Raw genomic sequence first — 23,334 nt, 5'->3', positions numbered from 1 at the left:
ATTTGGTTATAATGTACTCTGCCTAGAACTTCTTGAATTATTTGATAACCTTGATCGTGGAACATAAATTGAAAAAATACTTAGCATAGATATATAATTGCATGTTAAGTGTAAAATGTGGATCTTTTGCTATGGATTGCTAGATCTAAGCTTCTACCAAGAGTTCCAATGGAACACATAATACCATAAAAGTTTTCAAACTTCCATGGCAGTAAATACTTGTCCCTTAGGATTTTTCGATTGTGCTTTCAAATTAGTTGTACGTTATATCTAAAACACATTTGGGCAGTGACTTCTTGATTTCCTGGTCACATTTATTAACAGTAACTTCATAAATATGTATGCATTGTATATCAATATAAGTTTTCATTGTGGTTTAAATTACAGTTTCAAATAGAATTCTTGGATTTAATAGTTCTGCTTTCTTAAATCTTTAAGTTATTTGTAGTATTCTGTGTTTATGCTATGATAGGTAAACTAGACTTAGTATAACTGTATAAAAAGTAATGTTGCTTCCTCCGTCCTTTGTAAACTCACTGCTCTTTAATCATGTCAAATTTTAGAAGTTCTGTACATTTTTGTCAGCTTCATTAATATATAATTGATCAAGAATGTCATGTAATTTTAAGATATACTACATGATGGTTTGCTGTACATTTACATTGTGAAAAGATTACTACAATAAGTTATACATCCATCACTTTACATAGCTACCATTTCTTTTTTGTGTTTGTGTGGTGAGATCATTTAAGATCTACTCTTGGAAAATTTCAAATATTATAATACGTTGTTAACAATGGTCCCATGTTGTATATTAGATCCCTAGAATTTACTCATCTTATAATTAAAAGTCTATACGTTTGATCAATATCTTCCCATTCTCTATACCCATAGGCCCCTGGCAACCACCATTATATTCTGTTTCTAAGAGTTTAACTTTCTCAGGTTTCACATATAGATGATATCAGAAGTCTTGTAATTTTTGTAAACCTGTTTTATTTTTGTAGGTCTTAACTTAAAGTAGAATAATATAAGTAATTTATGGAATTATGTGATAACAGTAATGCTTGTGTAGAATTTTCATAATCTAATTTCAAAGATTAGGAAAAACACTATTGTTCTTTTTTCAAATAAAACTTAATGATTTTATCTATTAGATCATATAAAGTTTTAAAATACATGTTACCCAGTTGATAACACATTGCCAGATTGTTAACTCCTCTTTGCATTTCAGTCCCATTGGGACTGGCTATTCATTTAATAAATCTCAATATTTGAATTATATTAAATAAGTAAAGGAAGTCATGTTATCATGGGTTTTTTGTATTGCAGTTTTTTCAGTCTTATGAAGTGCCCTTTTGTCCACATAGTTGATGACTCTGAAAGGAGGAGAGAATTTAACCACTCAATTTTCTGACATGTCACTGTGGATCCTACTCAGTAGTTTCTCAAGGAGGCTTAAAACTGTATTAGCTGCATTTAGGACAAAGGTAAACCACTACAGGTAAACTAACCTTTTAAAGAAAAGTAATAGTGCATTACAGAGGCCTTGGCTAGGTTCATGATGACACAGGACCTTGTCTGAACATAATGATTTTAAAATTTGAGCTTAAATGACACTCTGAAATCTAGTCAATGTGCCTCAGTAGACTTTACAGAGAACATTATTTTCAATAGAAAATTTTGGCTTACTGTGCAAACTTTGAATACTTAGAAATGGCAGGTGTAGCAGTATACTTTGCCAGTTCCTTAGACATCCTTTTTTTTTTAAATGTTTATACATATTCTGAGCTCATTATTTTTTCCCTTTTTTTAAAACATATATGCTGTTGAAAGCAAAACAGGAAGCTCATCCTTAGATCCCAGAAGGTACATGCATATGCTGAGAGGAAGCAAGGACATGTAAACGGGAGACTACTACTTCTTGGATCACACATTGGATGACAGAGATGTTTAAGTGATGATGTCCAGGAAAATGGGGAACTAATATTTATGGAAAATATATTATGAAATACAGTGAGTATGGTAAGTGTCTTCAAATGGACACCATTGGTGTTTGAGGACAATTTTTTAGTTTTTCTTTAGTTGTCTGCAATGATCAATGGGTATAGAGCCTATCACACAGTAGATGTTTAAGAAATGTCAGAATTACTATTTTTTTTAATTTTAGGATGCAAGTTTTTAGATTCATTATAGTTCCTTCCATATAGTGTAATGTCTGTGATTATAATCCATGCCTATCTAATATGTATCTCCATATCTTACCAGGGAAGTAGTTAGTTTTTCCTAAATAGGAGCCAGTCAAAACTGTTTGCTGTGTCTTGGGTCTTGTTTTAGTGAAGCTAGGTACCTTGGTATAAAGTTTACCTTTCAGTCATTTTTGGTTAAAAAAAAAAAAGGAAAAGGTTAAAAAAATTCTGTTTGATTTTGCAGGGGTAAGAAGATCTCTTTCTTAGTGAGATGATGAAGGCCCAATAAGAGAGCAATATTTGAAATCCATTTCCAAGGATATGTTTGTTCTATATGTGAATGTTGATTTACAGCTTCAGGTGTTAATGCAGCAAGTCCATCTCCGCCAAAAGTGAGTAGGCTGTATAGGCTGTATAGGACAGCTACAGTATACTTCATTCAACTTCTCAAATGATAGATGAAGAGACCTCAAGGGACTTTTTCCTTATACTAAAAGGCATGTGGCATTTTGGCCCTGGTATCCTCTGGTGACAGGAATGTAGACTGAAAGAAACAGTTCCACTAGTTTGTTCTGCATTCCGTTTCACCTCAGTTTGTCTCTGGAATCCATGTTGCTAACATCATGTATTTGTTGTTGTTGTTGTTGTTGTTGTTTATAATTTATTGTCAAGTTAGCTAACATACAGTGTATACAGTGTAGTCTTGGCTTCAGGAGTAGATTCTTGTGATTCATCACTTGCATACAACACCCAGTGCTCATTCTAACAAGTGCCCTCCTCAATGCCCATTACCCATTTTCCCCAGCCTCCCAAGCCCCCATCCTCATCAACCCTCAGTTTGTCCTCTGTGTTTAAGAGTCTCTTATGGTTTGCTTTTTGCCTATAATTTAGGAAGCTCTAATGTGGAATCGAAATGGTTAGTAGAAGACTTGACTGGGTTAATTTTCTTTGGTGAGCAAGATTAATCTTAAAAAGTAGACGAGGCAGCCAAGACTCAAGAAAAAGCCACTTAGATCAACCAGATGTTTGATTTTGAATTATTTTTGGTAGATTTACATCTGGTGACGATAATACAATGAGCTAGAGGGATTAGATATTTGTACATCTGAATTCATTGGGCTATCTGTTCCCATGTTACATAAAATTTATTTGTACTATTTACAGAATTTTTCCCCCTTTTTAAATTTTTATTTTAATTCCAGTTAACATATAGGATAATATTAGATTCTGGTATACAATGTTGTGATACAGCATTTCCATACATCACTAAGGTCTCACAAATGCAGTCCTGAATTCTCCTCACCTGTTTAACCTATACTCCTACCCGCCTCCCCTGTGCTGTGATAGCAGAAATAAAGTTAAAAAGTACAGTTCTTGATATTAGTAATTTTATTGTCTATTAGGAAACCTATATCAGGAAAAGCAGTGTCTGCTCTATTCTTTCCATGATATAATTTTGATTATATTACCATACCAATTTCGTTTGTTGTATCCAAGATCTTAGAGCTCCTTCAGAATCATCAGTGCCGTGTAGACTTTTTACTGGAGTCTGTGTTTCATCAGTTTGATCTGTCTTAATTTTATTTGACCATTTACATTGATTCTCACTTGACTCGAATATTTTGAGTTAATATTTTGAGACTCAATGTGGTCTAGGTCCTTAAAATATTTGAATATTTCATTTTTCAGTTTGGATGATATGCTTGTAGAAGTGGATCATAAGCTATTTAGTTCTAAGACAGCAAAGATCTTGATATAATTCTGGCACATTCTTGGGGTTTTATTGTCTTTAGTTTTTCTCCATATTTTCACCTTAATTCTGTGTCAGTTGAATTATATTGCTATTATTTAACTTACATTGTTACATAAAGATGATCATCATTCTCCTAAGCTAAAAGATAATTGCATTATTAGAGATGTACTGTCTGAAGGTATTAATCCTTTTACACAGTTGTAGTAGTTGTTGGGAAAGACCTTGACTGGATTTATGATGAGTTATGTTTACTGAGTATGATGAAGTGAAACTCAGTGTGAGTACTCTGAAGTCCAGCCTAAGTGTCAACCCAAATACTTAGGACATAAATATTCTGAAAATAAGTTCTTGCACTGTAAATTTTGCAAGATATTTTGAGCAATATTGTGCATATTAGGAAGAATGGAACTGTAAGTTTTTCCAGTGAACTAAAGAGAGGTGGATTCTAAATTCCACTACTGCAGTTTCCTTTTGTAGAGTTATCTTCTGTGTTTGTAGCATTTGTATATCTCACCTTCGTCTTTTTCATTATGAGTTTCAAGTGATGAATTTAAGAGAGTAAAAACTTGGTAGCTACTATGCTTTTTTCTTTATATTACATACTACTATAATCATTTAGTTCCAACCTCATACCTGTTTCCTGAGAGCATGTCCCTAAGCTATGAGGCAGCTCCAAGTACAATATGAATAAGAAATTGCTAGTTTGTTGTTGAGATACCGATTTGGTCTAAAATAAGACTTGTGTTTTCAGCAGAATGCTAAAGATACATTGAGATGAATTACTTTATTTTTGTGTGTGTGCACACTTTATTTTCTTAATTTATTTTTTAATTTACATCCAAGTTAGCATATAGTGCAACAATGATTTCAGGAGTAGATTATTTAATGCCCCTTACCCATTTAACCTATCCCTCCTCTCAGAATCCCTCCAGCAACCCTCTGTTTGTTCTTTAAGAGTCTCTTATGTTTTGTCCCCTTCCCTGTATTTATGTAATTTTTGCTTCCCTTCCCATCTGTTTTGTATCTTAAATTCATCATATGAGTGAAGTCATGTGACAATTGTCTTTCTCTGACTAATTTTGCTTAGCGTGATACCCTCTAGTTCCATCCACGTAGTTGCAAATGGCAAGATTTCATTCTTTTTGATTGCCGAGTAATACTCCATTGTGTGTATATGTGTGTACACACACACACACACACACACACATCTTTATCCATTCATCTGTTGTTGGACATTTGGGCTCTTTCCATACTTGGCTGTTGTTAGTAGCACTGCTATAAACATTGGGGTGTATGTGACCCTTCGAAACAGCACACCTGTATCCCTTGGATAAACATCTGTAGTGCGTTTGCTGGGTTGTAGGGTAGTTCTATTTTTAATTTTTTGAGGCACCTTCATACTGTTTTCCAGAGTGGCTGCACCAATTTGCATTCCCACCAGCAGTGCAAAAGAGATCCTCCTTTTCCCCATCCTCGCCAACATCTGTTGTTGCCTGAGCTGTTGAAGTTAGCCATTTTGACAGGTGTAAGGTGGTATCTCATCGTGGTTTTGATTTGTATTTCCCTGATGATGAGTGATGTGGAGCATTTTTTCATGTGTCGGTTGGCCATCTGGATGTCTTCTTTGGAGAAGTGTCTATTCATGTCTTTTGCCCATTTCTTCACTGGATTATTTGTTTTTTGGGTGTTGAGTTTCATAAGTTCTTTATAGATTTTGGATACTAATCCTCTATCTAATACGTCATTTGCAAATATCTTGTCCTATTCCATCGGTTGCTTTCAGTTTTGCTAATTGTTTCCAGATGGATTACTTTAGTTGTCTTAATAAATTAATGACCTTTCTGTATCTTGGCAAGACATAGATGGGGATTTAGAAGTTTTGACTCTTTGTGATTTAAGGGGATGAAATTGACATTTTGCAGTTGTTGATACTGAGCCCTAGAGATGATATGCTAATAAGTACCATGCATTTTTTTTACCTGAATTTTTGAATCAGGTCTTTAATCTTACATTTTTCTTTAATATTTATCTTGTATAAGTAATGGACTTTTTGTTACCATGATTGTTATCGTGATTGGTATTCCATGATTAGGTCCTTGTGACTTGCTGATAGTAGTTATTATAAGGGAGTTGAGTAGTAATTAAACAGGTAATTTAGGAAAAACCTTTATAAAGATGTACCATTGATAGTTGAATATATCAAGATATTATCCTTAGTCACTTAATTTGTTAAGGTGTGTGTGTGTGTGTGTGTGTGTGTGTGTGTATGTGCGTGTGTGTGTGTGGTCTGTGTGTATAGATAATGTGGGTGTTGATACTGTGAGAAGTGATAGTTAATAGTGAAAAGCTGTTGGGGTTCAGAAAAATTACAATTTTCTTTAAGAAGAATGGTGAACAAGTCTTTTCTAAGGTCTTTCCTTTATCAAGTCCCTGTTTCCCTGCCATAAATTTTAGTATGTTTATAAACCTCATACTTGTTTGACTTAATGTTCCTGATCCTGTCCAGTAGGGATATGCTGGATGGATTGAGAGAAATGAGTTACCCTTTCTAGTAACTGAATTTGATTAAAAGCATACATTTGAATGAGGAAGGAAGGGAATACTCATTGGAGTCTGTTGAAGAGTAGTGTTGACTAAAGGTCATTTGATTTTGGATGTTTGGTACAACCTATGGTAGTCAGTTATTACTGGGAGAAAGCAAGCAGTGGTAGTTGCTGGCTCAGCCCTTTCCAAATAGTCCCATTCTCGTGGTGCTGTTTCTTTATAGGTGATTGAAAGAAAATTCCCTATAATTGGAATCCCTAGAAGATGATCAGGATTTATTTTTGTTTTGGAGGGGGTAAGTTGGCTTTATGGTCAGACTCCTTGTTTCTTGAATCTGATGATAGTGTTCATTCCTACAAAGGGATTCTGAGGTTAAGTCTAGCTGATTTATGTATGGTTGGAGCACTTTGGTGAGATTAATAGAAGGAATGAATTAGCAATAGATGGTGAGAGCATTGGTGGAAGAAAGGAAGATAAGAAGGAAAAATACATGGTTTCAGTGATTGTAACATGTCCGTAGTGTTGTATAAGTGTGAAGGATACCTGTAAATTGAAAACAGTGTTTGGATTCTTTCAGTTGCTGGCAAGAGGAAAGCTGCCCTCTTTGAATATTGGACCAGTGGGGGTTGGTTAGGAATCAGAATTACTAACATTTACCTGCTACTTTGTCATTAACAGCAGTGTATGAGTTTCAGCCAGCTTTGCCATGTTAGATTCTCTGTGTCTTTTCTTGAGATGAATAGGCAGTATTGTGTCTTATGTTGAAATTACTGTGATTAGCAAGATGTGCTGATCAAATATGGTCATTATGCAGTTATTGGAATCAAATATGGTCATTATGCAGTTATTGGAATAGGTAGAGTTGTATATTTCTAGACGGTCTAGATTAAATCAGACTTTCTCCAACTTCAGTACACATGAGAATCACCTGGAGGGCCTGTACAGTTTGTGTAAGAGTTTCTGGTTCAGCGTAGGTCAAGGTCTGAGAAGTTGACATATGCTGATAAGAAACAACTGAGTTTTATTCAGACAACAAATTGCCAGTATACATTTAAATTATGTACTTAATTTGAGGAAGTAAATTTCTTTTTGATAATGAATCAAGTACAAAAATATTCACCAAGTTCACATTGGATAAAAATGACCAATAAACAAAAATTTACAGAGAGCCATTAATGTTTAAAAAAACATTTTAAAAGTAGATGTGATCTCTGAATAGTGTGTTGATTTTCTGGACCTCATAACTTCTGCCTAATACTTTTACTTTTGTGGGAAGATTTATCTGGTTTATGTTCTGTTGGTCACAGAACTGCATAACTTGAATTATTTGCATTATAGGCATATGTTTGTGTTTGTGTGTTTAGACTTTATTTTTAAGTAATCTCTACACAGCAAAGAACTCAACCTTACAACCCTGAAATCAAGAGTTGCACACTCTACCAACTGAGCCAGCTAGGCGCCCTAGTTTGGTTTTATTTTAAGCATCCACTTCTGTATCATTTTAAGTAGGCCAGAAACTGCCACTACCTGTGAACTTCTGGGTGTTGTTGATTTTGGGGTTGAGTCTGTTTTCTGGGGAAATTTCAGTAAATATATTATAGCTTATCTGTGAATACTTTGGCAGCTGTATTTGGTTATTGATACCTGCTTTTTATAATGGTGCTTATTTATGGGAATAGTGTTAATAACGGACTGTCTGTGTTTACTTATAAACATCGAAAAGTAGCCAGGGATTTCTCCAAGCTTGAAAATGCTGAAGAATATAGATATAGGTCAAATCAGAGTCATTCCCCCATGATATAGCAAATAAAGAACTGAGAATTGGAACGAGAGGACTTTTTTTCCTGTGGCTTGGAGTGAAGAAGAAATTACATAAGATATTTTAAAATTGTGACATGATTTCTGAAAATAAGTTATTGCAGTGAAATTGGTTTTCTTATTTTTGAATAAGAATATTTGGGGAGTTTTTCTTAATTACATCTTGTATAAGGTATAACCTTCTGTAGTGAGATTGGAAAATGGTTTTGTATTTGAAATAGATGGAGTGTTTTTTTCAACTGAGTGAATGATGGCCCTATGTGATGGCAAAGTAATAGAAATATTTCATCCCTCAAAGATTGCTGAAGTCACGGGGAAGAAACAATGCATAAAAACCCCGGTTTAACTAATAATATTTTTCTTTGTCTAAGATTATATATAGCATGATTCATAAACATGGTTATAAGAAGGCATAGTGGACTTAATTTTCTCATATTCTTCCCTTATAGGGAGAGCAAAGCATATTAATGCTTCACTAGAAAGTCTTGGTGTCCTTACTGTTGTTTCTCCCAAGACCTGGCATAATAATTGGCATATGGTAGAAGTTTGGATAGTTAGTAATTTTTGTTATATTGGTATATTGTTATCATAGTTATTTGTTGAATTAATGCATAAATGAACAAAAGACACGAAATTTTCCTTTTATTGTATAGGCAAAGTGTGGCTCCAGTTTAAAGCTCAAATTTCTCATGTTTTATAATGGTTTGAGTCACAAAACACTGGCATTTTTTGTACTACTTTGCTGAGGGTACAAAATTATTTATTTTTTTATTAATGTCTTTTAATGTTTATTTATTTTTGAGAGAGACAGAGACAGAACGTGAGTGGGTTAGGGGCAGAGAGAGAGGGAGACACAGAATCTGAAGCAGGCTCCAGGCTCTGAGCTGTCAGCACAGAGCCCAACGGGGGACTCGAACTCATGAGCTGTGAGATCATGACCTGAGCCAAAGTCGGGCACTCAACCGACTGAGCCACCCAGGTGCCCCCACAAAATTATCTTAAACTCAACTTGATTTTCTGTTAATTAGAGAGTGCCAAATTTTTTGGGGGGGCATGGAGGAAAGAAAAAATGTATTCCTTAAGGTTGTCTACTTTTTTATTGGGTACTTACACCTGTTTCAGTATAGCGCACAGGAGAATAAATCTTCTATGTTTAAATTTTTCAAAAAGGACATTTTCAGTTGAACTTACATTTGTGCAAATTTCTTAGAAATCAAGAGAACATTGTTGAGGAGTATATGACCGTTTACTTGTCAGTATATAACAGAGTACTTGGCCAGATAAAAATGTGAAAATGTATCATTATTTTGGTTGGCAAAATATATTGGCTATTTATTCTCTTGGTTTTAGTAATGTACACAAACATCTTCTACAACCCTGTAAAAGAAAAGACTTGGAACACTTGTATTCAAAATGACAAAACATGTACAGATAATTCAAAGAAGAAAATACTGGCAAGTAAGCATGTGAAATGTCTCCGAATCATTCATAAACACCCTTTAAAAATCATTGTATGATCATTTGAATCAATTTTACATAGATGTAAAAAGGTGATGCCAACTAGGTGAGAAAGTGGGTGTCATTCGTGGACATAAATGGAACCCAAGAAACATGGACAAGGATTTCATCCAGAAACTTAGAAAATTTATTGGACAATCGACAACTGTTCAAGCTCCATTAGATAGCAGTTCTGAAGCTACCTTTCTAGATGACTTTTGTTGTTGTAATTGTCGTATTTTAACTGTATTAAAGCTTCTAACTGATCCCCTTACTTCTAGCTTCAGATTCTCTGTTTCATCTGTCTGCCAGAGCAGTATTTGGGAAAGATATGATAAACCAAGTCACATTTCTTCAAAAATCTGCATTTGGCATGTTTTTAAGAGTATTAGAAATAAGCAATAATCAGAGAAGAGGACAAAGATTATATAAACTGATAACAGAGGATCTTTTGCCACTGTCAAAACTGGAAATTTGCCACTTTTAGTCACTGAACATTTGGATTCCTAAATTTTGTGCCCTAAGACTCCCCTGATATGAATCGTACGAAATTTGTGCAGCAAGAAACAATGAGATTATAATCCAAGATGATTTAGGATACTGTGCAAACGTTTTTGCCACTGACGTGAACAGGAGAGTATATCCTGAGAGCCTCTGCATTGATCAGATTGTAGTTTTCAAATTTTTCTGGAGTATCCTGAGCAATTATACTTATGGACTGCTATGAAGCCTAAACATCATGCTGATTCAAGGGGTCTTTGACCAGGACCTTCCTGTAGAGACACTCCCTAGATCTTGTATTCTATATTTATTTCATGGTCCAACATGATTAGCACAGCATCTCTAATTCCAAATTAGTCCCCAGAATGCAAATGTATGAAGTTATCTACTGAATTGAAATAATTTCAAGTGAATGGCACTTGTAGTATTGGTTTAGAATGGACAATCTCAAGTAAATATAAGACAGCATTCTAGGAATATATGGAATGAAAGGGAAGGACAACACATCCCAACTTGAGCTAGAAGCTTCACCAACTACAAAATCACAGAGAAAATAGAGATATATACTGTCCTGAAATTCATCTTGCTTTTCAAAAATTTTATTTCATTGGCAATCTTTGGATTTGGTAAAAATCTCAGTATTTTTTTCTATGGATTACCAATTTACCATAAAAATATTTAATAGTAAGAGCCTTGTATACGTGACTTTAATACATACATGATAAACACAAATATTTTTTTTTCACCTCACACACCATTTTAGGAATGTAAACTTATTAACTAATTACTGGACATATAGAGCTTAAGAATAAATGCTTAAGAAAATTGTAATTGGGTAATGGTATTGAAATCAATATAAAATACTCAGTGAAGGATGAATATGTATGAACTGTTTATTGGATGTTAGTGAAAAGAATGAAATTCAACATGTAATAGTTTATTGTATTTTATTCTTTCTTTGCTTAATCTTTCTTGCACTCTGATGCTCAAGCACAGAGACTACAGTTATAAACAAATCTATTGTTTTTAAAAATGGTTGCTGTGATAATAGAGCTGGTTTCCTAGGTGAGTTTTTAAAAGCATGTTTGGTAAAACTGCCTTCTGGAAAAGATTTTAGAAAGGAATGAGGCCATTTTGTAAAGATACACACAATGCTATATTCATTGTTTGAATGTTTATGGATAAGGGGAGAGGAAATGGACATGAGGAATGTTTAATATATTAATCAGGAAAAAAGTAAGGCACTAGTTATTAATGTTTATTTTGAGAATATACTGTATGAAATAACTAAATATAATTGCATTGTGACTTTAAGGTATTGTGATTGTTAAGTTTGCTAACATTTAGAAGAAATATTTTTAATACATGATTATAAAAATAGAACTGTTAGAATACCTTTGAATGATACACATTTAGAATCATTTGATTGAATGATTTTTGAGTGGCTTTTGGTGCGGGGCAAGGATTGTTCTGTTGTATGCAGCTGTTACACAAGAAATTTTATTAAGGCTGTTCTGTGTGGTTGTAGATGTTATTCTGTAAATATTTGTTAATATCTTTATGGTATGTTAATGTTTCTGTGGTATGAGATTTAATTCCCATGATGGAATTACTGCATAAGAGTCCAGCTTCTATGCATGTTTAGGATTTGATGGGCTTTTTTATTGCTATGTATGTAATGGAAAAAGTACTGTGTTAAACCATCCTATTAATCATGGAGATGACTGATATTTGGGTCATTTTAAATGTTAGAATATAATTTTGGTTGTCAAGAGGAGTTTTTAGACTGCCTTATTTGTAGTAGGCAAATAAAAGCAGAATTTAGAAGGTAGAGAACAGGGAATTTTGGAGGGCTATACGTATATGCATATGTGCAGAAACAGTTCTTGAACAGCCTAGAGGCTTTACTCGATGCTCAGAAGTTGGGAATCGACATATATTTTATTAATCCTGTGATGTTAAATAGGTGTAGTTTGTTGTTGTTTTTTTCCAATAGAATTGTTAAATTGCCTCAACATTAATTCCTTTTCAGTAAGATTATACTTTTTTTTAAAGTGTTATATACAATGTAATGTTCTTTGCCATCTAATTCTCTACCTACATAGACATCACTGTAAATACATATCAACTTATACGGATAGACATTTTTGTTTGACAAAAATGATATTATATCTTGCCTCTGTGTTCATTGGATTATTAGGCTCAAATTGTAGGGTGGAATAAATGTGCAGTGTCTAGTATAATATCTCACATTGTTTTTTATAGAAGATTCATCATAGTGGAAATGTCATTTTAACTGTGGGTCTGCCTTTGTTTATGGTTTTTAGATATGTTTGTATGCAAATAGGAAATACAATTACTAGAAAAATCTCTACATGTGGTTAAACATAATAGGTTAGAAAAGTTTTCATTTGCCAGTGTAATTTGACTTTTAATAATTGAATTGTTCTTGCTTTAAAATACTACATAAAATAGTATAGGTGATTTACAAGTTTGTATTAGAGATGTTTGTAATGGTCTGTCAAATCTATGTTCTTAAAAGGATGGGCTGATCAAAGAAAAGTTTTATATAATGTGTATAATTAGACACAGTTATTATGTTTTCTTAAAGCCGAGGAATAATTATATCAGCATGTTTTGTAAATATGTAGAATGAAAAATTTGCATAATAGCTGTCAGATTATGTCTGAGTAAATAATTGAGCAGCTGAGGTTCGGGATATTTTGTTAGAGTGTTCTGTGTGTAAAACAGGATAAAATAATTTTTACTTTAAACTTTTAATCCTTAATTTTACAGGGGTTGCATTCATATACATATGTATATATACACCCACAGGTGTATTGTATATGTATATATAAGACAACTGTTTATTAAAAATTACACAATAGGAACACCTTTTGGCCAAATAATTATCACTCGGCTTTAATCTGTTCTTTGTGTTGTTTGATGGTGGATAATACAGGGTGTTGTTCATGAGCCGTAGTTGCTGGAGGATACTGTTAAATGGCTAGTTAAGTTATAGACCGGCGTTAGTTTTTGTTTTAGAATATTTGCATAGGATTTGCTGATAGGTGCGTATATTTTCTGGATATCAATTTGAGAGACAATTTGAAAAAACACTTCACTTTGACAAATTGAATTACTACACCATGTCTATTTGGGATGTATTTCGTGATAGGGATTATATTATTTTGTTTTGCGTATAGGAGGTAAGTGTCATTTTATGTCATTTTTAGATATATAATTTCTGTCAATAATTTTGTAAATATATTTTTATTGAAATATTAAAGGTAGAATCATTGTTTGATTATAGATATAGTAGAGCATCTTCAAGCATTAGGTTTTATTTTGATGTTTTTTCTTTCTGTATTCTTTATTTCAGTTCTTTATTTAAATTTAAATTCCAGTTAACATACAGTGTAATATTAGTTTCAAGTGCACAATTTAGGATTCAGCTATTCCATACAACACCCAGTGCTCATCACACATGCACTCCTTTAATTCCCATCACCTATTTAACTCCTCCCCCACCTACCTCCCCTCTGGTAACCCTCAGCTTGTTCTATATTGTTAGGAGTCTGTTTCTTGGTTTGCCTCTCTCTCTGTGGCTTTGAGATTTTTTAGTTAGACATTCATTGTTAAAGTACAGAAATTATTGCCATTCATATTTTAAATATGAAATGAGTAATTTCTTATACTAAACTTTTTGTATGCTTGTAGACATGAAATAGTAAAATAAGTCTCTGCTGTTATGATTTATAGACTGCTGTGTATGTAGTTATTGATAAAATACTTATTTCTAGATATACAGACATTGCTGATAAACATGTTTAAATATCAAACTTATAAAAATCAATATAATTAGTTTCTCTGCATGTTCAGTGGTTTGTTGTAAGAGAATGGATGGGGTGGTGGATGTTTTCCATTCTCATCAGTAATGTAAGATTCTTTGGCTTTGAATCTATTTTTGGTTTATAGAGATAGTGAACATCATGCTGTTGGTAAACTCTAAGTTTGACATATCTCCGAATTATTTTAAGAATTTCTTATGGATGGCACTTTGTGGTTTGTTGTTAAACACTGGTATTTATAGTAGTTATAGCATTTGACTTAGGAAGTATATAGAAATGTTGGTAAACAAAATGATAGAAGGTAGAAACCGTTTTCTTTTGAGGACGTTGTTCACCTTTGTGTAGGATTCCATGGAATGCTGGGATTATTAAAGACAATTTATTTGAAAATTGGGTTAAAAGCTTCTGAGCCTTATTTTTGTTATGTTTGTGTGTACACACACATGTATATAGTCAGGAAAGAGGGTGGTTAAAAGTTCATTGCCTCACATATTTCATTTAGAAGAAAAATTAGACTTCAATAGTTAAATTGTGCCCATTTTATATAAAAATATTTCTACTTATTAAGGGACATGAGATATATCTTATTTTCTCAGATGTACTGAGGTTCTTGATGAAATTCATTTTACTAAAGAAAATTTTACAGAATCTAAATTACACAGTTCTGTGTTCATTTGTTACACAGCAGTAAGACAACTTTGGAAATAATAGGCAAGTGAAACATTTGGTTTTAAGCATCTAATATTTCCAGATGTATTCATAGTGTTACAGTATAATTTTATAAACATTTTCATTGTAAATGTGTTAGCACTATTGTCTTTTAAAGTTGTCATGGCAAGGAAATTGATCACTGATAAATAGGGTCTTGGAGCTATGCAATCTTTATCATACACTCATTTTGTTGTTGAGAGAAATAGAAAAGATTATGCATTTAACCCATTCTCATAGTAGAATAGTATGCCATTGTATAAGTATAAACTGTATATTAAAAAACATACACCATGTAAATTCATTTGATGTTACAAGGTGTATTGTAATGTATTTCATTTGGAGCTTCCCTAGTATATGTACCTTACATTATTCTTGTGTTAAGATATTTTTTAGAGCAGATCTAGATCGGTTCATAGCAAAATTGAGGGGAACGTACAGAGATTTGCCATCTAGCTCCTGCCCCAGCACATGCGCAATCTCCATCATTATTCACACAGCACATGCATAATCAGTCCCATTATCATCATACCTTACCAGAGTTACTTACCATTTATTCCTGCTGATGAATTTACATCAATACCTCATAATTACCCAAAGTCCATAGTTTTTCATGGTTAACTCTTGGTATTGTACATTTTGTCGGTTTGGACAAATGTATTATGACATGTATCCATCATGGTATTATGCAGAATGTTTTCATTGTCCTAAAAATCCTCTGTGCTTCACCTATTCATATCTTCCCCGTATTTATTTTTATTGTTAACATTGGAGATATAAATGACTTTGTTAAAGGGATTTTATACTACCTCTTGGAACTATACACAATTCTGTATGTGTTCCTTTGGTTGCATGACAATATTCAAGACAACTTTGTAAATAATAGATACAAGTTTTTAGTTTTTAACATCTAGTCTTTTCTAGATGTGTAGAGTCTCACAACGTATAATTTTGTAAATAATTCATTGTAAACTTTCATAGTTTCATTGTTATCAAGTGCTTTAATAGCAGTGCAGTTGATAACAATTTTCTTGATAACAAGTTTCTTCAGCTATTGCCTATTTTGGTATCGGAAGGAGAAAGTTACTAAAAGTGTACTGTTGCTCTTGCATTCTCTAAAAGAAAATTTTACATTTTAATCACTGTTTAGTCCTTGTATTATTATACGTTAAAAAACCTAAGTCCTAATTTTATATTGTATTGCTATACAACTATTAAACTTATAGTTGTATTGCTGATTATGTATTTTAATCATAGCAAGTCTGTTTTATGAGAAATATTGTCCCTCTTTGAGCTCTTCAGTTTTGTATTTATCTGAACAGGATGAAAATATTCAAGACAACTTTGTAAATAACAAATACATCATTTAAAAATACCTAGTGTTTTCAGATGCATGGTATTTCACAAAGTATAAATTTGTAAATATTTCATTATTGTAAAATACCGTAAGTTGTCTTTTGTAAGTGTTGGCAGTGTAATAAGTAATTAACATTGTTCTCTTAGGGTTATATAACATTTTGGTGTTAAGTGGGTTTTTTGGGGAGAGGGATAGATCTATTGCCTTCCTTTTCTTCAGATTGTTAGGTTTTTATGTATAAGAAAATAATAGATTTTATACTTAAACAAAATATCCCAGGATGATTTTTACCTTTAGAAAGAGGAAAGAATACATGAGAAGGAAACTGTCTTTTTTAAATCACAGATATATTTGTAGAAGATATTCTTATTGTTAATTGTTACTTTGCTATGCTATATAAATCTACTTTTTGTAAATATATATGTGTATACATGCATATAACATACATGTTATAAATGTTAATACATATGTGCACATGTACATTTAGTTTTAGGAGTATAAATATGATAGTACTCTCTCATTAGCTTATTGATTTGCATTTTTTTTTTTGGAATACTCTGGAAGTATTCAAATCTAAACTTAAATAGTTCCATAATCCTGCTTCATGTTATATCTAAATGTATGTATTTAAAAATATTTTTTAATGTTTATTTTTGAGAGAGAGAGCATGAGGGAGGGAGGGGCGGAGAGAGAGGGACACACAGATCTGAAGCAGGCTCCAGGCTCTGAGCTGTCATCAGCACAGAGCCCAACTCGGGGCTCGAACCCATGAACTGTGAGATCATGACCTGAGCCGAAGTCAGACGCTCAACTGACTGAGCCACTCAGGTGCCCCTAAGTGTGTTATTTTTAATGTAAAATGATTAACTCCATATGTGTTTGTTTTCTAATCTGTTACCATATATAGACATCTGAATGAAAATAAAACTTCTGTGCTTATGAATATTTATTTTATTCTAAGACCTTTTTAAAAATTTCCAGTGTTTGCTTATATTTGTATGTTATGTGATAATCAGAAACAAAAGTCAAAAATGTTCAACTCAGTAGCCAATAATAAATTATGAACATTTTTTGGAAGAAAATTAACCTATAAATTAAGGTATAAATCAGTATTTTTTTGAACAGAAGTTTGGCCATAATAATTGAAATTCAAACATTTGAAATGGTGTTACTTGCTGCTGGGAATTTATTCCACATCTCAAATTTACACTGAAGTATGTTATACATTGAGTATAAATAATAGTCGAGCATCTGAAATATACCTCAACAAAAGATCATAATGGTTGTAGCTTATTCATCATATGAATATAATTTAGACACTGGAACATGGTCTGATAAGGGTGTTTTGTGTGGATATTTAAAATTATGCCAGTTTTTGAACAAACATCAACTAATAGTGTGTTTACAGAGGTTTGACCATATGCCTCGTTCTAATTGGAAATGTCAATCATTACTGTTCCTGAGGAATGTAATTATTCTGACATGATTATAGAGTTAAGTAATGCTGACTGATCAGTGTTATAATGAATATTTTAGCATTCTTAAAAATTTTGTACATGTGTACATTAAGTATTAAAATACTGTCTTATTATTTGTATATTGCTACTTGACAATCTGAAATGAACATACTAATTGTTAGAAAGGTGTCTGGAAGAATGGATGGCAAAATTTTAACATTACTGTATAGAGAGATGGGAATGGAGGACTGCTTCTACTTCCTGCATTTTGAATTTTAAAGGTATTTCAAAAGGAACATCTAAACAGCAAAAAGGGGATTTTAAAGATACACCCAATTTATGCCTGCCTTTCATCCTTGCCTATCAATATCTGGCGAGTATTGGGCTGTTGTATCCAATTTTGTATTCCCAGTGGCCATTATGAATTGTTTGTGAGTGATCATGAAGAGCATGTGGTTTAGAGACTCTAGTGAAGCAGAGAGTTTTACACACTGAAACAGCATTGTGGGACTCCAGAAATGAACATGAGAGAAGATAGGATTTCAGGTAGGTGCTAAACAATTATATTTGGGTTTACAAACGCATGAATGATTAAAATAAATCATTGAAACTTTCTATAAAGGGTAAATTTTCATAAATTTACATATTTGTGGTTACTGATTAGATCATGTTGTTTGAGGAAGAGTATTGGATTAGGTTGAAAGTTAATTAATGGTAGTAATTAGAGAATGGATTTTTCCTAGTTTTTACAGTAGTTGAGTCAGAATTTCACGTAGGTCTTTATGGTTTCTTATATGATTCAGAACTGGCATGAAAAACATTTCCGTACATTTGTGTTATTTCTGTGTAGTAATATCAGCTGTTTATCTCCATTCGCTGTTCGTGATTATTCCAAAATCATCCTAATTTGTGTGTCCTGGTGTCTTATTTGTATCTAATTGGCTATATTGTATAATTACTTCTCAGATGAACACAATGAAAGGAAGAGATTTACAGATAATCTGAGGACAGCTGACATTCCTATGGTCTTTCTTAATTCATAAGTCTTAACTGGGAACTACAGGTAAGAAGGTTCTGGATCAAGAAGTTCTGTTTTAGAACAAGGCTTTGGCTAGACTCAGGAATATCCAGCCATGCCTGAGAATTAGTGAGTAAATTAATTCTATAAAAAAAGATAACTTTACCAAAGTAAAGGTGGGGAGTATATGTAGAATGTAGGAGATTATTTATGTCTTCTTTCAATTGCTTTTATTTCTAACCAAACATTATGATCTAATTAATGTTATAAACAAAATTATTCATTAATTGGAAATTTTGAAATAAAGGATTTTTTGCAAGTATTTTTATAGTGTGATAAAGGCAGAAGTTCATGGAAACTGGTAAAAAACAAACAAACAAACAAGGGGAACCCTCTTGCACTGTTGGTGGGATTACAAACTGGTGCAGCCACTGTGGAAGACAGTATGAAAGTTCCTCAAAAAGTTAAAAACATGATTTAGCAATTGTAATCATGAGGTATTTACCCAAAGAATACAAAAATATTAAATCAGAGGGATCTGTGCACCCCATCCTTTATTGCAGCATTATCTACAAATAGCCAAATTATGGAAACACCCCAAGTATCCATTCACTGATGAACGGATAAGGAACTCCGCCATAAAAAATGAGATCTTCCCACTTGCAGCGAACAAGGCCGATGGAGCTAGAGAGTATAATGCTAAGCAAAATAAGTCAGAGAAAAACAAATGATATATGATTTCACTCATATGTGGGATTTAAGAAACAAAACAAAATAGAGGCAAAGCAAGAAATAGACTCTTAGCTATAGAGAACAAATTTATGATTACCAGAGGCCAGGTGGTTGAGGGAGATGGGTGAAATAGGTGATGGGGATTAACAAGTACACATGTAATGAGAAACAGGTGATGTATGTAAGTGTTGCATCACTAAATTGCACACCTAAAACTAATATTTCACTAACTGGAATTTTAATAAAAAGTTAAAGTATTTGGTAAAGTAATAGCTGAAGTTGGAATGTTGAATCAGCTATAGGGGATTCATTAATGAGGAATTCTTTCTAAGCATTAAAAGAAATTTGTAACAAAGTTCAAAATTAGCCTCCACTTATTTGCTGCTTTTTCTATTTTATAAGAAGTATGTGTGTCTTATCTTCCAATGTTTCTTCTTTTTTTCCTGTCAGGAGATGATAATTCTAAGAAAAGACACTTTTGCCATCTTTGTTTGTAATTGCAAGAATCAGTACCATAAGACCTCTGTTGGCAATATTACTCATTTGAGTATTCGTCACCTCCCATCTCTGGCTTTGGGAATACTGCTTGGCAAAATGATTGTAAGGACAGATAAGTGTTTATTTTATTCAGGGAGGGGCACTTGATTAGGCAGGAGTTAATATTCTGCTTTGTTTAAGATTAATTAATTTTTGGTGGCAGCTAGTGGATAATGAGATCCGTTTGGGGTACATGTTGCTGAGTAATAAAGAATCCTGACACACAGTGGCATAAAATATCTATTGTGCCATTTCATGAATTCTGTGGGTGAAGATTTCTGACAATGCCAGAATATGGGATCAGCTGGGAAGATACGGTGTTTAATATTGATTCAAACGCTTAGAGGCTGGAGTCATCTGGACACTTCTTCACACGTATGTCTGGCACTTGTTTTGGGAAGACTTGGAAGGCTGGGCTTAGCTAAATTAGAGCACCTTCACACAATCAGTTTAACAGAGGAAGCATCATCAAAATGAATGTTCGGAGAGAACCTTGTGAAAGTGGCATGTGGTCTTTATGATCCAACTTCAGAAGTCATGTAGTATCACTTCTGCCACATTTTGTTGACTAACATTTTTATATGACCAGCCCAAATTCTAGTAGATATTCCGTCTCATGATGGGCGTGTGCCAAGGTTACTGGTCACCTAGAGTTACATGTAGGACCAGATGAAAGAAGATATTGTAATTGAGAACTATAGCTGTATAATTTTAGTAGTTGATTTTTTTAAATAATTTTGGGATCCATTAACAACAGTTCTCTCAAATCATATATCTGTCTTTATGATCTTAATAAATTGATTTTCAGAATTTCACTTTTCATGTACTCTGGATTTCTTGCAGATATGTTTCAACAAATATCTTACTCATTGCCTGGCATAGTATTAAATTTTATTGAATTGTAACTTTGGTAATAAATTAGGCAAAAGACAAGAAGTTCGAGAAAGAAAACAAAGTACATGATTTTGTGCATTAAGTGAGTTTGAGGAGGGCAAAAGAGAGAAGAGCCCAGGTACACTAAGCTGACGTTGAGATGTATAACCTTAGAAGTACGAAAGTAATGAACTACAAAAAGAGTGAGAGGGAGCAGTTGTTAATGAAACCATTAATATTATAGCAAATAGTGAATCCCATCTCCTGATGGACCAGGAGTTGTGTAATTCTCTTATTTCCTTTATTTCCCACTAGAAAGTTAATTCATGTGATACACGGCCAAGAGTAAATGCTGACAAATTCTTTAAACATTCTTTTTCAGAGAGCCTTATTGCCTACCTGCAATAATCCTCAGAATGACCTATTCTGTTAATCCCAGAATAACCTTAAAAGATAAAGGCTTTTATGATAAAATGTTTTTTTTTTTTCCTTAGGATAAAACATTGCTAAATAGACAACTAAATAGACAACTTCAACTTGGGTGAAGTACCTACTTAAGAATTTTGATAACCAGCTGGAATAATGGGTTAAGATCTAAATCTTATTAAATTCCATTGTAGCCTCTGTCTTTTATACAATTACCTTTTTTTTTCTTACCAAAGGGACTAAGGTCCTTTTGTTATTTTCATTGGATTTTTTTTTTTGCACTGTTGTCATGTTTATTGTAGAGAAAAGCATATAGATTAAATAGTTTGTGTATGAATGAGCAATCTAGAGATATAGGCATCCAAATACATAAAAGAGACACAGACAGCATGAGAATGTTGGGATCAATCCATTTACGAAGGTGTAAGAAGAAGGAATACCAAGATACCAACATCTGGCTTTTTAAAAACTGAGGTATAGTTGACCTCATTAGCTTCAGGTCTATAAATAGTGAATAGTGATAGTGACTTGATAATTCTATGCATTAAGCAGTGCTCACCACAATAAATGTAGTTGCCATCTCTAGCCTTCTAGAAAATTTCAAAAGTTATTCTGATGCATCTGTTATTTCTTCATAATAAAATGGCTGTTGCATTTCATTGTATATAATTTTATTAGATATTACTGATAATTGCATAAAGTATGCTTCCTAACTTTACGCATTTCCTAATGTGTCCTCTCAGGTGATGTCCAAATAGGAAACTGATGTTACTGCTTCTGACACCATCTTCAAATCCAAAAACGGTCTTTATAACGTATGGAGACTCCTCCTTTCATGTGTTGGAGTAGACACTCCTCCAGAAAAACTGGACTGGGAAAGCCCTTGTTTCAAAGTTACCTAAAGATTATCATTGGAGGGAATTGTAACCAGGCATGTTGACTGTTTTCATTATTGACATTGGACTAAATGTCGGGAGCTTGAATGATGGAGATGCTATTACACAGAGAAGCTCAGGATGATATGATTGCAAGGCTTCATTTCAATGTTCCCATAAGTATTAAGTGCACATATTTATAATTTTCACTTTTAACAGGGTAAATTTAAAATAGATGCAGAAAAATAAATTATCTTTTTTCCAGATTTGAAAGGACACAGAAAGTTGTAAAGGGTAGTATTTTTACTTTTTAAATGCTTTTTCCTCCCTCCTAATTCTACTCCCCAATATTATCTGCTGTTAAGGAGTTTTGTGCATATCCTTTTGGGGCGTATCGATAAACAAATTGATAATGCCAGTAGTCATTTGGGCCCATACATTAGCTACAAATTTTCTCTTCAGTGAACATGCTTATATGTAATCTACTTTTTAACTTCTCCAGCTAAGTTGTTGAAATAGTCCTACTACTTCCACTTCATTGGAATTAAGTATATCCAAAATTTATGTTTTGAGTTAAAAGTAGAGATTTCCCCAGAATTGTGTAAATTATCCTCATCAATATTGTCTCCCAGTGTTTGTTTATGAGACTTCTTTTTTCTAAAACAGTACAAACATTGGATGTCAATGTTTTAATCTTTGATAGTGTGATACTACAAAGAAAGTATTTTTCTTCAGTTATTGTTCACTTCAGTCATCTTCATATGTCCTTAAACTGTACTAGTCATTTGTTATTCTGTGTTTTGTGTTATTTTGTTTTTTTGTTTTTTGTTTTTTTTCATTTCCCTTGGAATACTAGTGTCTTTGTTACTGGCTTTTAAAAGATCTTTTATGACTAACGATTTTAACCATTTACCATGCTTTGCAAATGAAATACCATGTTTTTTCACCATTTTACTGTGATATTTTACTTTTTGGTGTACAGAAGTTGTATATTGAAATATAACAATATTGTGTTTCATGCCTTTTGAGTTTTGTGTTTTTATTTAAAACATGAATGCATTACCATCATTTTTTGTATTTCCTTTTGTTGTTAATTATTTTGTGATTTTTCCCCATCAATCATTACTGTGGGTTTAAAGCATTACTTACTCAAATAATTAACTTAAGCAATTACCAATTATTTTAATTTCTACCATAG

General features: G+C 33.0%; 1 long non-coding RNA gene and 3 other non-coding genes across 5 annotated transcripts; all 4 read left to right on the top strand.

Annotated features, from left to right (window-relative positions):
* The first annotated feature begins 1,387 nt into the window (after positions 1–1,387).
* LOC124517341 (uncharacterized) lies at positions 1,388–23,154 on the top strand. 2 transcript variants are annotated; one of them, XR_006963423.1, is made up of 6 exons: positions 1,388–2,025; positions 2,434–2,581; positions 18,088–18,221; positions 18,642–18,738; positions 19,876–20,025; positions 22,005–23,154. It is a non-coding gene; the product is annotated as an uncharacterized LOC124517341 (long non-coding RNA). The 2 variants fall into 2 exon arrangements; XR_006963424.1 differs by lacking the exon at positions 2,434–2,581 and having other exon boundaries at positions 1,393–2,016.
* LOC124517451 (small nucleolar RNA SNORD107) lies at positions 1,557–1,629 on the top strand. The gene has a single exon (XR_006963454.1). It is a non-coding gene; the product is annotated as a small nucleolar RNA SNORD107 (small nucleolar RNA).
* On the top strand, positions 4,171–4,237 carry LOC124517449 (small nucleolar RNA SNORD64). The gene has a single exon (XR_006963452.1). It is a non-coding gene; the product is annotated as a small nucleolar RNA SNORD64 (small nucleolar RNA).
* On the top strand, positions 6,790–6,860 carry LOC124517450 (small nucleolar RNA SNORD108). The gene has a single exon (XR_006963453.1). It is a non-coding gene; the product is annotated as a small nucleolar RNA SNORD108 (small nucleolar RNA).
* Positions 23,155–23,334: the final 180 nt, after the last annotated feature.

Source organism: Lynx rufus, unplaced genomic scaffold (assembly GCF_022079265.1).
Source record: "Lynx rufus isolate CCGP_SWC_20201006 ecotype Redwood Valley unplaced genomic scaffold, mLynRuf1.p SCAF_21, whole genome shotgun sequence".
Taxonomy (NCBI): Eukaryota; Metazoa; Chordata; class Mammalia; order Carnivora; family Felidae; genus Lynx; species Lynx rufus.
The sequence above is the reverse complement of the archived record's forward strand: the minus strand, read 5'-3'. Positions and strand labels throughout refer to the sequence as shown.